A 15,126-nucleotide genomic window follows, 5' to 3' on the forward strand; every position below is an offset into this window, starting at 1 on the left:
AAGGGGTGTTCCCTTCCTAATTGCAACTCGCAGTGCAATGTAGGATTGTTTTGTGACCGCGAACGCGGGCGCAAACCAATTGCAGTTTGCACCCATTTCAAATGGGTGCTAAAGCTTTCGCAAAAGGGAAGGGATCCCCATGGGACCCCTTCCCCATTGTGAAGGGCACTGTAAACATTTTTTCAGAGCAGGCAGTGGTCCTGCGGACCACTGCCTGCTCTGAAAAAATGAAACGAAAACGTTTCATTTTTCGTTTTTGTTATGCATCTCGTTTTCCTTTAAGGAAAACTGGCTGCATTACAAAAAAAAACCAAAAAAACTGCTTTATTGAAAAGCAGTCACAGACATGGTGGTCTGCTGTCTCCAGCAGGCCACCATTCGTGAGGGGGTCGCAAATTGCGACCCACCTCATGATTATTCATGATGTGGGCATTTGCGAAGCCCTTGCGAATCACAGATGGTGTCAAGGATACCATCCTACATTCGGATGTGCGACTCGCAATTTGCAGGTCACAAATCTGAACCTACCTACTTGTGGCCCCAAATTCTTAAAGAAAGTCACAAAAGTGCACCCATGGTATATGTCGTACCCCTATAAAATATTTGTGAACTGTATTTTAGCGTGGGTAAATACGATGTGTAGATGTGATCATGTGAAAATCTATTGAGCATTTGCAAGTTCATTTTCCCTCCAGCCACTTTCTTCCCAACCCTGGAAGAAGTTCTAATTCTGCCATTGTCAGGAGTAAATGTCCAACCTTTCTTATTATGGGAAAATATTAGAGAGAAGCTGGTAAAAATCTTTAAAACATGCAGGTTAGTAGGTTTGCAGACTCAAAGGTATTCCAGCCCTGGAACTATTGCTTACTGCTTCCTCCAACCCCAGTATGCAGATCTGCAGAAAGGTGGCAAAACAAGGAAATTGCTACAGTAGGGATTGAAACTCCAAGTATTCAAGCCCTACTATGGTAGTAGCCCTGGCATAATCAGAGAGGCTATTAATTGCTGCCATAATTTGTCGCCACACTACATGGCACCAAAGGGACAAGTAGATCTTTTTACAGGACAAGTAGATTTGAGAAGCAACCTGTCCCCTGGACAAGTAGATATTTTAATAAATTCCACACCCCTGTAGGCTCCCATATTTTTATTGTTTTTGGTGTGGACACTGCCAGAACACCATGGACGCTTACATGTTTTATTGTTTCAGATACAGAAGTATATTATCTGGACGTAAATCGAGGGACTGCATTTATTGCCACCATTGTTTATTCTTGTTGAAGCTCCTTTCTCTGCAAGTACTGTTTTATTTTATAAATGGGAGATAAAACCGGACATCAGATACTATCAAACCCCAAGTACGTGACTATTAATTGGAAGAGCTTTGCACTAGAGGCCACACCGGTTTGTAGCAACAACCAGCCTCAGTCAGCGGCTGCTCCAGGAATGATGCAGAGAAGTGGCCTTCAGCCTTGCACTCATTTTCAATCCTGGGCAAGAGCCATGACAGACAATAGTTAAACAGCTATTTAACTGAGAGAAGGTACACTGTGTGATCCATCTTAAGAAACTCGATTTATAGACTTGCTATTTTCACTTAGAGGTAGTGATAGGGTGTTAAGATGCAAGGAACTTGCTGAACATGTTAGAAATGCTCATATTGTTTTTGCTGGCCATGACATGCACTGCTGCATTTATTTTCTCATTCTGCGTGGTCACCATTTACATTTTATGCACCAGACTTGAGTTTTTAGAAATAAACATTTTGAAGTTCATACTGTTTCTCAGTGCTATTTTGAGTGCATTTTTCATTTACGAAAGAGGGTTTGGAATTGCACTGCGTCCCTAAACTTATTTAGTGGGACTGATCATGACCAGAGAACAATTTCTACAGAGTACTGCTCAGTACATCGTGTATGGGTCACAATCCAACTTGATTTCAAATCTGTATTTGTGCATTCAATTAAATCATTGCAGAAGACGGTTAGCAATCCGACACCTGTGGCTCTGAGGGATAGGGTCAACTCATGATAGACCAAGAGTAATGTGCATTATTAATCTTGGCATTAACAAGAAAGAGTACATTTTAGCCAACAGATTTTTAGAATGAATTAGTGTCAAAACAGACATAAAACGATCAAAAGTCCATAGTATTTTCATAAGTACACAACCATATTCATTCAAATATATAAAAAATGTATTGGTCTGGCCTTGTCAAGCATGCAATATGCGTATATTTATTACGAAGTTATGAAACATGCAAAAAATTAACAAATAATATAAAAATAACAGGGCAGCCTGGCTGCAGAGAAACACAGTTACTGGCACCGAAATACAACATGTGTATGCTGCTGTGAACACATAATCAGCAATGATCAGATAAAATGTCATCACTCAAACTGCAACGGATGACAAACTGTCCCATGCTTTATGCTGTGATAGAAAGAATCAAAATGTGCCTGGGACTTAAATGACCAGGATGAAGAGGGCTGACTTAAAGCAGCTTTTTGAATGTATATTTTTATTGTGAATTTTCAGAAAACATGAGGCTGGTACTAAAAACACTGGATCAAACGTAAAAATACTCCATTTAAGACAAACAGCTTTTACTGCAGAGGACAATATTTACACCAACCCCCTTCACCACACTATAGAGAGCACAGTTTATATTCCAATTTTTCACTTTGCAATTTAAAAAAGGAGTGTTAGAGTGTTTGAGGATTTAAATGAAAAATACAACACACCCATCTCTAATATCGTATGTGTGCAAGATCCAATTGCAAAGGCACCTAGACATATTACATTTCATGTCAAGATTAGATACTCACGTTATGCTGTCCTTTCACATTAGTACCGATTGCAAAGTTAATCAGCAACAGAAAAATAAACGTTTATCAGAAGAAAAAAAAAAAAAAAAAACTCCGATAAGTCGTCGATGACGGCCAAAAAACAATTTGAGCTTGTCTATCCACTAATGGGCCCTTAGTAAGAGTAAAATGCTTTCTGCTGCTGCCACTGCTTTAGTGACGGCAACAACCGACAAAGGAATATGTTTCCTCTAAACTTTACATGGTCACCTTGTTTTATACTGATGGGAAACTTTACTGGGTTTGTCCGTTACCTGTGCATGGTGCAAAATATTAAATAACCCAGGCTAGTGCCAAAGACAGGGCTTCCCTTTTCCACCCCATTCTAAAGTTCATTTTGCAAAGGTATTGATAAATCCGTTCCAAAAATACAATAAATAAAATTAAAATGTCAATTAAACTACAATGAAAAGTTTTCTCACGGCCTTCAAAGTTTAAAAACGTTAAAATAAATAATTACTCACGGTCATGTTAAGAGTACAATCATCAATTATCTTACTTAGCATTGATAACTACTTAAAAAAAGTTTTTCACCCAATTGAGTGCCCATGATTATTATTGGTTTTGATTCGGTGTCAAATATATACAGGGAGTGCAGAATTATTAGGCAAATTAGTATTTTGACCACATCATCCTCTTTATGCATGTTGTCTTACTCCAAGCTGTATAGGCTCGAAAGCCTACTACCAATTAAGCATATTAGGTGATGTGCATCTCTGTAATGAGAAGGGGTGTGGTCTAATGACATCACCACCCTATATCAGGTGTGCATAATTATTAGGCAACTTCCTTTCCTTTGGCAAAATGGGTCAAAAGAAGGACTTGACAGGCTCAGAAAAGTCAAAAATAGTGAGATATCTTGGAGAGGGATGCAGCACTCTTAAAATTGCAAAGCTTCTGAAGCGTGATCATCGAACAATCAAGCGTTTCATTCAAAATAGTCAACAGGGTCGCAAGAAGCGTGTGGAAAAACCAAGGCGCAAAATAACTGCCCATGAACTGAGAAAAGTCAAGCGTGCAGCTGCCACGATGCCACTTGCCACCAGTTTGGCCATATTTCAGAGCTGCAACATCACTGGAGTGCCCAAAAGCACAAGGTGTGCAATACTCAGAGACATGGCCAAGGTAAGAAAGGCTGAAAGACGACCACCACTGAACAAGACACACAAGCTGAAACGTCAAGACTGGGCCAAGAAATATCTCAAGACTGATTTTCTAAGGTTTTATGGACTGATGAAATGAGAGTGAGTCTTGATGGGCCAGATGGATGGGCCCGTGGCTGGATTGGTAAAGGGCAGAGAGCTCCAGTCCGACTCAGACGCCAGCAAGGTGGAGGTGGAGTACTGGTTTGGGCTGGTATCATCAAAGATGAGCTTGTGGGGCCTTTTCGGGTTGAGGATGGAGTCAAGCTCAACTCCCAGTCCTACTGCCAGTTCCTGGTAGACACCTTCTTCAAGCAGTGGTACAGGAAGAAGTCTGCATCCTTCAAGAAAAACATGATTTTCATGCAGGACAATGCTCCATCACACGCGTCCAAGTACTCCACAGCGTGGCTGGCAAGAAAGGGTATAAAAGAAGGAAATCTAATGACATGGCCTCCTTGTTCACCTGATCTGAACCCCATTGAGAACCTGTGGTCCATCATCAAATGTGAGATTTACAAGGAGGGAAAACAGTACACCTCTCTGAACAGTGTCTGGGAGGCTGTGGTTGCTGCTGCACGCAATGTTGATGGTGAAAAGATCAAAACACTGACAGAATCCATGGATAGCAGGCTTTTGAGTGTCCTTGCAAAGAAAGGTGGCTATATTGGTCACTGATTTGTTTTTGTTTTGTTTTTGAATGTCAGACATGTATATTTGTGAATGTTGAGATGTTATATTGGTTTCACTGGTAATAATAAATAATTGAAATGGGTATATATTTGTTTTTTGTTAAGTTGCCTAATAATTATGCACAGTAATAGTCACCTGCACACACAGATATCCCCCTAACATAGCTAAAACTAAAAACAAACTAAAAACTACTTCCAAAAATATTCAGCTTTGATATTAATGAGTTTTTTGGGTTCATTGAGAACATGGTTGTTGTTCAATAATAAAATTGATCATCAAGAATACAACTTGCCTAATAATTCTGCACTCCCTGTATTGTTGCATATTCTTTATCTGTTTCAAAATCAATCTTTTTGTGACTTATTTATACCCTTAAATCATAATGTCCTAGTACTGAACTGTAAAATTCCACCAACCTAACCAGAAGAAGAAGCTATTCAAATAGCGTTGGTCTTCAGTTGTCTTTTATAGAGGATTCTTAGCCAATAGATATTGGGAGAGCATTCCACCCTCTGGGTAGAAGGGAATGGAGAGCACACCACTACCCCTTCCATTGAGTATTTCAGAAACGGCAAACAGATGGGTACTGGTGGAGTATAAAGTCCGAGTGGGACGGTAAAGTATACAGATTACAGCAGCTTAGTTGCAGGTGCCAATACATCTCAAATGTCTTATGTTTCCAAGATCGGATTGCAAGGACACCTTGATGTATTACATGTCAGGATTAGAGGGTCATGTTACGATGTTATTTAAAATTTGCAGTGGCTGCAGCAAAGCTCACAAGTAACACAAAAATAAAAGTTTATTAGAAAAAATATCAACTCTCATGAGTCACCTATGGGAGCTAAAAGCCACTTCGACCTATCTTGTCAACTATTGGGCCTTAGTAAAAGTAAAATACTTTCAGCTGCTGCTGCAGATATTTGTCTCTGGTGTTGGCAGCAAGTGACAAGGCAGTACGTTTCCTCCTATCTCTACATAAAACCATCATCTTTGCTAGTTTATCTATTACCTGTGCATGGTGCAAGATGTAAAGCAGCGCTGGCTGGTGCCAGACACAAAACTATCCTGCCCCTCCCCACAACCGGTTAAAGTTTAATTTGCATATATATTGATACATCGTTCCAAAAATAAAAGGCGCAACAAAATTAAAATGCAAATTAAACTAAAATGCACCCGTTTAGCGTTCTCGCACAAACTTTAAAGTTAAAAGAAATAATTAATCTTCCTTAGAGTACACTCATCAGTTGTTTTAACAAAGTATTTTTTTGACCTAATGTACTGGCCATCGCAGGGTGATTATTGGTTTCGAGTGGGTGTCCTAAAATATATACATTTCTGTTATGTACTAACTAGCAGTTTCGAAATTAATCTTTGTCACTTATTTATAGAGCTTAATTGATACCCATTCTCGTGGTGCCCTGCCGATGAACTGCAAAGTTCCTCCAAACTAGCACACACACAGAAGGTATTCAAACAGCCAGATATTCAGATGCGAGGGTTCTTGTCTAACAGAAAGAGGGAGAGCATGCCACCCTATGAGTGCAAGAAAACAGAATGCCAGTTTTATTGCAATGTATTCGAAAAACCACAAGCATATTGAGCACTGGTGCAGTGTAAAGTAGAGGTGGGAGAGTAAAGTACAATGGATCTCTTTAGATATCCTGGGCCAGTTCAATGCAGGGGCCTACAAGCCAGAAAGAGTGACCTGCTAACAATTTGGCCAAGTACATTCCATAAGAATAAACAATTTAACATCTCTTTCTGGCTTATCTACAGTGATTATAAAGATTTATATTCCAAACATATGATATACTATGATTGCAAAAAAGATTCTTGCGACTGGAGAAAAAGGAGAAGCGTTCCATATCTGAATTCGTCAAGCAGTGTCTCACATCTGCAGCATTATGAAGGGGTTGTGCGTATGCTTCACAGATGAAGCAGGGATGCTGGTGTCCCATTCCGCAAGCAGCCACAGTTAGAGGAAGGGGATACTTAAATCAGTCTAAAAGACTGCAGATATCGGAAGCTGTCTGAGAGTTGATCCATATGAAGCAATCTGGTGGTATTAGACATGAATCAGTGCATGATGGCAGGTGTGCATCACTGTAGGGTATTAGAGATATGAAGCAGCCTGGAAAGTACTATAGTTCGAGGAGCCATGAGAATGCCATTCTTGGGGGAACAGGAGGGTGGGGAGTTTACCAGCTGTGGAGGAGCCAGAGGTTGGAGGGGTCCGACTTGGAGCAGTCTGGAGGGGAGGTAGCACATTTGGAGCAGCCTGGAGTGGGGCGGAGTGGGTGGGGGTGTGTACCACGTTCGGGACAGCATGGAGAGGAGGTGCCTTGTTTGAGGCAGCCTGAAAGGGAGGAGTTAAGCAGCCTCCCTCAAGCGGGGGGAGTGGGCTGTGATGCGTTTGGGCAGCCTGGAGGGTAGGCGTCACAACTGGTTCAATCTATTCAGGAGCAGCACCGTCAAGCGCACCTCTCCACTTACAACCCATGAATTGGAAACAACTCAACTAGCATACGGCTTTCAATGTGCAGTTAAAAAAGGGCTGTCCTATTGGTTAGCTGTAGCACTATATAGTGATGTACTTGCAAATAAAACAGGGCTCACAATAATACGAAGACCAACATACGCAGGTGTCAGCAGCAAATTGTAACTTATACCTCCTAAACTCCGTAAAACATCTGCTATGAGGGTTGTCCATGACCAGCACTGTAGAGCCAAAAAAAAGTCACTAAATGAACAGGCGTGGAATAAATAAACAGATCTGTCACACACTGCTGGACAATTCGGAGGACTTCAATATAGTCCACCACTGCAGGTCCCTCAGAGCGAAACAATCTGCCTGCTTCTTTCCATCTCACAAAGACACCAGATATGAGATGATAATAAAAAATCCAATCCCAACAAGTTTCTCCACTTCTCTCTCCCTCCAGTCATGCCAGCTCCCGACTACAACAATGCACAAAATGTAAGATTGGACAACCCATTGCACTAACCAGTTAAGCAGACTATGGCCCTCATGGCTTTGGCGGTCTTGTTTGAAGACCACCAAAGCCACAGGGGCCAGGGGCCAGCCAGTGCTGGCGGTCTTCGGCCCGCCATATCACAGGTACTTCCGTATTTCTGCCACACTTTGGGAAGAATTCCGGGAGTAGCCACGCTGGTGGGCAGAGGCGCGCTGGCAGTTCCACCACCTGCACTGCCCAGACAGCAGAACACCGCCCCACCATATTATGGCCCCATAATATGGCCTGGCGGTGTCCTGCAGGCTGGGCGCTACTGGCGGTGGAAGCACCCCTTCCCATTCCCTGCCGGATGGCCTTCTCCCCGGAGCAGGTAAAGTGATCATCCAACAGGGGATGGGGGTGTTGTGTGTGCGTGTATGAGTGTGTGGTGTCTGCATGAATGTGAGTGCGTGGTTATATGTGTGTCTGTAAGTCAGTTGTATGCGTGTCTGTAAGTCAGTGTGTATGCAAGTTTGGATGGGTATGAGTAAGTGAATGGAGTTGTGAATGTGTGTATGTTTGGAGTTGTGTATGGATGTTGTAAAAGCGTGCATATAAGTCTAGGTGAATGGGTGTATGTGTGTGGGTGTCTGTGTGCATGTATGTGGGGAGGGGGGTGCTATATCAGTAGGTTGGGTGGGAGCGCTCTATGCCAGTAAGGGTGGGTAGGGGAGCCGTCTACCAGTGACAGGGAAGGAATTCCCTGTCACAGGTAGCCCTTCCGCCATGGTTTTCGTGGCTGTGCTACCGCCATTGAAACCATGTCGGTAGGCCGGCTCCTAATACCGCCAGCGGTCTTCTGTGGAAGTATGAGTGGCGATGTGGTGGGTTGGCAGAGGCCAACCTGCCACTCTCATAATGTGGCAGTCTTCACCGCTAGCCTGTTGGCGATGGGACCGCCATCTTGGTCAAAATGAACCCCTATAATCATAAAAAATATCATAAAGGGACCTGCAGATCTGTTCAAAGCTACCAGCATACTGAAAACTATAAAACTGCGTGCATAATCGTTACACTTCACCATCCAACAGACTGCTACGTGCGGAGTCCCATAACACAATAACCGCACCTTGGCTGTCCTCACACACAACATGGAAACACTTCCCAAATAGGATCAAAACGAGGACAGCATCCTTTCAACACCACCCCCTACAATGTGTAGCATACTACCCATGTAGGCAAGCGTTTTAGTGTCCCACATAAGGGTAGTAAGCACTATATGAATGCTACAATACAACACAACAGCCTCTGGGTGACGAGCCAAGTCTGGAGCAGCCTAGAGGGGGAGTGGTGCTAAGACTGAAGAAGCTTGGATGGGGTACCAAGACTGGAGTACCCTGGAAAGGTAGGCTGGACATGCCAAGTCAAAGTAGCCTGGTTGAGGTGCAAAGTCTGGAATAGCCTGGAAAGGAGTGTAAGGAAGTCAAGTCTGTAGCAGCCCGGGTGGGGGGCGGAGGGGTGTATTAGCAAGTCTGGGGAAGCATGGGGTGTCAAGCCTGGAGACGTTGTGGTAGTGCCAAGTCTGATGCAGCCTGTGGGGTCCCAGGTTCGGTGCAGCCTGGGGGGCTCACTCAGGAGCACCCTCGGGGGTTAAAGCCTGGAGCAGACTTGTGGGGTCTCCGGTACGGAACAGCCTGGGAGGTGTCAGGTGCAGCACAATCTGGAAATTATCACGAAGAAAAGTGCCCGATGTTGATGAGACGGACGCAGCATGGGAATGACAGTTCTATGGCACTTGGGCAGATTTCGGGTCTGAAGCAGTCTGGAAGGTGTCACGTTTGAAGCAGTCTGGAAGGTGTCACGTTTGAAGCAATCTGGAAGGTGAACAGTATAAGGCTGGCTAGAAGAAACAAAACATGAAGCAGCATGAGAGGTTCATAACTGAAGTAAGGGGTGACCGATATGAAACAGTCTGAGGCTCTGACTTAAGCTGCACAAAGGGAATCAGACGTGAACGGGTCTGAGGCTGTCATGTGAAGTTGAGAGTAAAATGTGAAGTTGAGAGTAAAGTAGGAACCGCCGAGGAACCGACGGGAAGGGAATCGAGCAGAGGGGTTGGGATCAGATAGGGAGTAGAGAGGTAACTGATAGGTAGCAGCCTCAGGGTGGTAACACATTAAAGAAGTCCCTCCCGGTGTTGTTCGGTACAGGCAACCAGGGGTCCCATTTCCTCTTGCCACCCTCTCCACCCCTCCTGCCTTTTTTCCTACCTGCAGCCGACTCGGCCTCTCCCAGGCTCCAGGCTACAGACTCTGTCTGTCTCCGCTGCTTCCTGCGGCAACGCGCACCGGCACAGCACCGTGACGTATTTCCGCCTCCCCAACTTGCCGACGGCGGGTGCGCGCGGAGTTCGTTATAGATAAAAACCCAACATCCAACGCCTGTTTTGGAAAGAGCACAGCCAGCGAAAGAAACAGGTCCAAAACAAACCACGCCCACTAAAGGACGTAAATGCATAGAAAGCGTGGACAAGAAGATACATTGATAGCGGTACAAAACAGGAAAGGGAGGAAGATGAGGGCAAGATGCGCGAGGAAATGACAGAGAGGGGTTAGATGTAAAAGGGAGCGTTGTCAGTTAGCAAGGAAGATAGTGGCGTTGGGGAATAACTGGAAGCATGAAGGTGGTGGGTTAACGTCAACCAATAGAAGCGGGGCTAACGCTTCAATGGGCAGAGCTATTCTTAGAATCAACAATAAACTATAGTGCTAAATTGTGCATTTTAACTGGTCAAACGGGATACAGTTGCAACAAACTTTAATACATTTGACACAGCTCTTTAAAAACGAGACAGCGTTATTTGACAGCTAAAAGGCAGCTTTTGTAGCAGAGGTTTTCTAAATGTTTTTGCGCTGAAACTTCCTAAGGAAAATGTAACCCCCCCAAAAAAAAAAAAGTTACAGCAAGAATGGGGGGCGGGGGAGGATGGGGAGAAGGGATGAGGGCAGGGGACAGACATTATGAGATCATTTCAGGGGTATTTTTCTGTAGCTAATAATCCACACTAAATGTGAGATTTATAAAAATGCAAATATATCAAACAAAAACAGAACATTTTCCAAAAATTCTAGGCCCCATAATTGGGGTGTAGGCCCCATAATTGGGGTGTCTGAGTCCCAATACAACTTCACCTGCTGCACTAATGGTAGCTGCAGACCCGTGAACCAGGCTGCCTCCACTGCCTTTTTCACGCCTGCCCCTCTCTGGCCATCACTCCAAACTTAAAACAGACTCTGGTGGTCATTATGACATTGGTGGTGGGTGATACTGCAAACTGGCTGGCGGTAAGTACCACCAAATTATGACCATGGCGGTGATACCTCCCATAGACAGCCAATGTACCACAACAGCTGCCAGGGCGTTAACACCACTGACCACGGCGGTAGCCATCAACAGCCATGCGGAAGCCAAGGTACCGCCCACCATATTATAACATAGTAAACAGCCACGATTTCCAGTGTGGTACCAACGCCATCAAAAGCCTGGCGGAAACAGAACATAGAAAACTAAAGACTCACCAACAGGTACACAGAGGACTCCGCCACCACAATGGAACCGGAACTTCATGCCTTCCCGATGCTATTCTACACCACGGCCCTCATGGAACACCAACGCCAATGACGACAGTGAGTACAGCCACCTAGCACACAAGGGAGGGATGGAGGGAGGAAAAGGAGAGTGACACACACACGCACAAAACACACCATTCACACACACACCATACACAGAACCAGCTGCAGAGTTAAACCAATGTCACAGGACACATGTTAAAATAAAACAAGGACACTATGAGAATCAGCAAACACTGTAATTTGATGCCAACAGCCACCTTATTGTCCATTCAATTCCAAATGCAGGCGACAATGTTCAGACTGGGCCAATGGCCAGTCCAAAGTACAAAAGGTCCACATCCAAGGCACAGGACACGGTCCAAGGTCCAACTTGACTCCTGACAACTTCCGGAATCTACTGTTCAGGGGGCATCATGTTGGAAATGGGCCGGCACCTCAGGGGGAAAGGTGGGGGGGGGGCACCTCAGCTGAAGTGTGGAACTTGACCACTGGGTCTGGAGGAGGCTCCATGCCCATTTGTCTTTGCTGGGGATTGCAAGGCCACAGTCTCTGAAGTGGGAAACTCGCCCACTGGTTCCAGAGAGGGCTCCATGACCATTTGACTTTGCAGGGGAATGCAAGGCCACAGTCTCTGAAGTGGGGAACTTGCCCACTGGTTCTGAAGGGGGCTCCATGGCAATTTGTCTTTGCTGGGGAGTGCAAGGCCACAGTCTCTGAAGTGGGAAACTTGCCCACTGGTGCTGGAGGGGGCTTCTTGTACAACTGCCCCTGGAGGGTGGCCTACATGCCCTCTGTGGTGGTGAGGGCTGCTTTGTCTCTGCTGGAGGTGAGGGCTGCTGTGTCTCTGCTGAAGGTGGGGGCTCCCTGCCCTCTGCTGGAGGTGACGGCTGCTGTGTTTCTGCTGGAGGTGGGGGCTCCCTGCCCTCAGCTGGAGGTGAGGGCTGCTGTGTCTCTGCTGGAGGTGAGGGCGGCTGTGTCTCTGCTAGAGGTGGGAGCTCCCTGCCCTCTGCTGGAGGTGAGGGCTGCTGTGTTTCTGCTGGAGGTGGAGGCTCCATGCCCTCTACTGGAGGTGAGGAGTGCCATGTCTCTGCTTGAGGTGGAGGAACCGTGCCCTCTGCTGGTGGAGTGGGCCTCTTGCCTTTCATTGGTGGTTGAATAGGCCTCTTGCCTTTCATTGTTGGTTGTGTGGGCCTCATGTCTTTCATTGGTGGTTGAGTGGGAGCCTTTACTTTCATTGGTGGTGGAGTGGGACCCTTCACTTTCATTGGTGGTGGAGTGGGAACCTTCACTTTCTTTGCTGGTGGAGGGGGATCCATGTGTCCCCTCTTTTGATTGGTCCCCTTGGGCTTAGACATGTCACTTGTGTCCTTGCCTCCAGTACTAGGAGGTGCCTCCACTGTCCCCATCTCATGTCGCTTGCTTTTCGCCACCCTAGTCCTCCCTTTCTGAGCCAGAGGTGTGCTCTCAGTAGGAGTGGCAGCCATCACACTCTGGGCCCCTTTGTGCCAGCAGCTGATGATTTGGAGGGAGCAGTGGCAGACTGTTTGGCTGAGGTGCTGGGCTGGGTCATTGGGACAAGGGGTGGCGGAAGGAAGAGGTCAACATGTGCAAGGAAAAGCTTCTTAGGGGCATTGGGGCGGTATGTGAGAGGAGGAGTGGGAGTGGAGGTTGAGGGAGTGGCAGTGGCGGCCCGTCCTTTAGGGCGGAGGGGCCACGCCCCCCCACCCCATGAAGAGTGTCTGTCAGGCTGAACAAAGGTCAGTCTGACAGACACTCTTCATGTTCAGGTCAGGCAGCCAGGAGCACACATGCGCGATTTGCGCAGACTCCTGGCTGCCTGAGCTGAACTTTGCTGGGCTGAGGAGATCACGACCCCTATGGGCGTGACCTCCTCGGCCCAGCAAAGGTGCCTCGAGGCCCTCCCCTGGGTGACGAGGAAAGCGTCACCCATTGACACTCTCCCTGGGCGCTTCAGGTTTAAGCCCTGAAGTGCCCAGGGCGAGTGTCAATCAGTGACACTTCGTCACAGAGTGGGGTGGGGTCAGCAGTCTCACTGACCCCATCCCACTCTGTGACGAGGCTGGGACTGCTGCCTTCCCTCATTGGCTGACCTCAGGTCAGCCAATGAAGGAAGGCAGCAGTCCCAACCCTCCTGGGACCTCCGAGGCTGAAGGTAAGTGTGTGTGTGTGTGTGTGTGTATGTATGTATGTATGTATGTATGTCTGTTATGTTTTACATTGAATGTTTGGTGCGCGCGTGCATGTTTGAGTGTTATGAGTGTTGTTAATGGATGTGAGTGCGTGCGTGTGTGTGTGAAAGAATGTATGTGTGTGATCTTGGAAAATGAATGTTTGGTGCGTGCGTGTATGTTTGAATGGAATGAGTGTTAATGGATGAGCGTGCGTTCGTGCGTGTCTGTGTGTGAAAGAATGAGCCTGTGTGTGTGTGTTTGTGTGTGTGTTTGTGTGTGTGCCCCGCCCGCCCCCCTCCCAAAGCTGCCGGCCGCCACTGGGGAGTGGTTGTCAGAGGTGTATGTCTGCTGGACTTGGGTGCAGGTGCATGGACAGGGTGCATGTGTGAGGTGGATGGCTGTTGGTTGTCTTTGTGCATGTGTTTGTGTCTCTTAGGGGGAGGTAGACAGGGTGGGAGAGGACAAAGGGGACGCATGGATGGATGTTGTGGAGGTGTCTGCAAGTGAGGTGTGTGTGCTGCATAATGTGGTGATGGATTGGTGGCTGTTGATGCAGTGCATGCAGGTGTGAGTGCCGATGTGACTGTGAGGGAGGAGGAGGGGAAGACAGTTAAGGCAGTGGATGTGGTTGTGTGTGCAAGTGTCTGTTGTTTGTGTGAGTGGACGTGGCCTGAAGTGTGCTGCTCGTGTTTCACTGTGCTACTCTTGTGTAATGTTATATATGCATACTTGTCTGTATCTGTGCCTTGGATGGGTTGGGATTGAGGAGACTGGGACCGGGAAGTGGTAGTTGGAGGGGGGACGGTAGGAGCAGGGATATTGGCTGCCATCAAAGAGAAGCCCAGAGCCTGAAATGATCTATGTAGGGCAACAAAACCACTGTGGATGCCCGCCAGGTATGCATGGCATTGCTGCATCTAGGATGCCAGCCCCTGGATGGCATTCACTATGGTTGACTGCCCTACAGAGATGGATCTCAGGAGTTCAATAGCCTCCTCACTGAGGGCAGCAGGGCTCACTGGGGCAGGGCCTGAGGTGCCTGGGGCAAAGGAGATGCCCACCCTCCTGGGTGAGTGGGCACGGACAGCTCAGTAGGGGGCTACTGGGAGGGCAGTGCTTGTACGGGGGGTGGTGGCTATACCTGTACCTGGGGTGGTTCCAGAGGTGTCCGCCACCACTAGGGAGCTTCCATCAGAGGAGGGATCAGAGTCAGTGTTGTCACCTCCTGTTTCCGCTGTGGTGGTCCCTTTGCCCACCGTCCCACTGGTCCCCTCGGCGTCGGTGCACTGTGCTTCTTGGGTCCTGTGGGATGCAGCTCCCTCAGTCGCCAGTGCCCCTGCTCCTCCGCCACATGATGCTAATGCACACGTGAACAGGATGACAGAAGATAATAGGGGGAGGGAGAGAGAAAGGGAACACTGGGTCAATTACAGCAACAACACCACAGTGGCATACACATTACCATCACACACAGGGATCAGTATTGAGCACTATATATCGCACTGGCATTACATTGGCTAAGTGCCACAGCAAGATGAGAGCCAACCACCACCAACTTCACCCCTCCTGGGACCCACTAAGCCCTGTCTGACATGGAATGCTACCTAGCTAGTTTACCAGATTTTGCTATATACCAATTTACC

At 46.9% G+C, this 15,126-nt stretch overlaps 1 protein-coding gene across 4 annotated transcripts in view; it reads right to left on the minus strand.

Annotated features, from left to right (window-relative positions):
- Positions 1 to 10,065, minus strand: part of BNIP2 (BCL2 interacting protein 2) — a 281,093-nt gene extending 271,028 nt beyond the window's left edge. For all 4 annotated transcript variants that reach the window (XM_069222042.1, XM_069222039.1, XM_069222041.1 and 1 more), the window contains exon 1: positions 9,930 to 10,065. The gene's annotated coding sequence lies outside the window, so the exon portion shown is untranslated. The remainder of the gene's footprint in view (positions 1 to 9,929) is intronic.
- Between the last annotated feature and the right edge of the window lie 5,061 nt (positions 10,066 to 15,126).

This window comes from Pleurodeles waltl, chromosome 3_1, assembly GCF_031143425.1.
Source record: "Pleurodeles waltl isolate 20211129_DDA chromosome 3_1, aPleWal1.hap1.20221129, whole genome shotgun sequence".
Taxonomy (NCBI): domain Eukaryota; kingdom Metazoa; phylum Chordata; class Amphibia; order Caudata; family Salamandridae; genus Pleurodeles; species Pleurodeles waltl.